This window comes from Acanthaster planci, linkage group LG07 (genome assembly GCF_054643075.1).
Source record: "Acanthaster planci isolate LZ-2023a linkage group LG07, COTS_SCS, whole genome shotgun sequence".
Classification (NCBI taxonomy): domain Eukaryota; kingdom Metazoa; phylum Echinodermata; class Asteroidea; order Valvatida; family Acanthasteridae; genus Acanthaster; species Acanthaster planci.
In genome coordinates, this window is record NC_141783.1 from 6,028,806 (window position 1) to 6,030,762 (window position 1,957).

Consider the following 1,957-nt stretch of genomic DNA (forward strand, 5'->3'; position numbering starts at 1 on the left):
TCCAATGACTCTCAATCATTTTTTTACCCTAACAGGAGCTGATCCAAGATTTTCCCAAGGGAGAGGGGGGAGGGGCGCGTGATCAGAAATTTTCCGGGGGAGAGCTTGAGCTAAAGCAGTTTGGGTTACATGCCGCACGATGTGGGGTCCGGAGCCACTTTGGATTGCAGTATGACCCTCTTTTTTCCCTCTTCTGCCCCTTTTTCTTCTTCTTCTTTATTTATTTTGGTTCCGGGGGGATGCGCCCCCCGCCCCTGGATCCTTCCCCGCCCAGAGAGACATTACAATGTGCTTTGGGGCATTCCTGCCCCCCAAACAAAAAATCAAGTTGACTGGGATACAGAGAATATTCCTTTTTATTTTACCATACATGTACTAAATTAATAATGACAGGGGCCTGCATGAACATGATATTTTTAGTGTGGGCCTATATTCAGTTTACAACGCATGAATTCGGCATTGGGATAGAAACCTTTCTTTAATGACACAATGCCGTCAGGTTTGTGCTAAATTGCCACTGAGTCTGGCATGTACTACAGATCGGCAGAGAAATGTGAAAAACATTGGGCCATAATTTACCCTTTCCTCGTACCTGGGACATGAACATCTTCTGCAAGATGTTCCTACTAATTACCACCGTAACCTGTGGTCACTGAGTAATTGTGCTCTGAAAACGTTGAAAAATGGTGGCAGTCTTAAGTTCCACAGGTTAGCATGGGTTTGGTCACAAACTTTCGGCACGGTAAATTGGCCGCCACGTTTCCGCTAGCTTAAATGATGTATGTATCAGCAATGCCGAGAATTTTCATTCACATGACTGTTGACATTCGGCGTACACGGATGTGCGTAGAAACGCACGCACCTTCGAAGTCTCTCGACATTCTTCTGGCGTACATGAAACTGCCAAAATAGACTAACCGATTAAACACCATAACTGCGGTGGCATAATTGATCTCCATTATTAAGTCTTTATAATGGAGATTAGTGGGTGGTACCGCACCCACACCCTCATTCTTCGGCTTGATGCACGCGTGCATTTTGCAAATTACGATACCCTATTGGCGGAAGAGGCATGTAACGCGCCCGTACCACCGTCCACGAGCGTTGCGCCACTGCAGTAATGATTTCTAATTCTGGTTGTAGAATTACACCATAGAAATACTCAGATTTGAAAATGCACGTGCATCCACGAACATGGTACGCTTCCTGAAATGACATTGCCCGTTCATCTTACGTCACTTGAAAAACTTCCAGCAGCCTGGAAACTAAACCCAAGGTTATTTCATGGACGTCAGTGATTTTCACCCTGGAGCTATATACAAAAACAATATGGCTCCATGCTTTTACCCCTGTCCTTACTTTTTTGTTCCACAGAGAAAGTCTATGGGCGGTCAAAAGAGTCAAAATTAATCCAAATGTAAAATTAACACTGGAGCCGATAAGAAAACATAGTTCACAGAAATTAATATTAAACATCAAGAAACGTATGAAAAAAAGTTTTCTAATTTTGACCCTTTTGTCCGCCCATAAAAGTCTGCGACATCCACGGCATGATCCCTCTGTGAATAGACCTCCCTCTCCGTGCAGCCCCATTCATATGCCATTTGTTCAATCCAAACACGATACATAGAAGATTAAACAAACAAACGTAGCATTATGTGCAAAATACACAAGCGTATTAAGACCATGACGAAAACATTTTAGCCTTTTCCGCTCTGGCCCTTAGACGCCCAGGCAAAAGAGTCGGTCAAACAGGGTTTTTTTCAGTCACGTCCTAAATACGCCTCCGTACCAAAGTGGTGCGAGGAACTGCATTTTGCCATTTTGCGCCTGGCATAGACGTCTGTCCGTTCTACGCGCTTTTATAACACAAAATTTCATTGGCCACTGGATATCACCAAAGGCAAAATCTCATGGTTTGCTCCAATCACAGAGCTTAAGACGAACCGCGTTATTG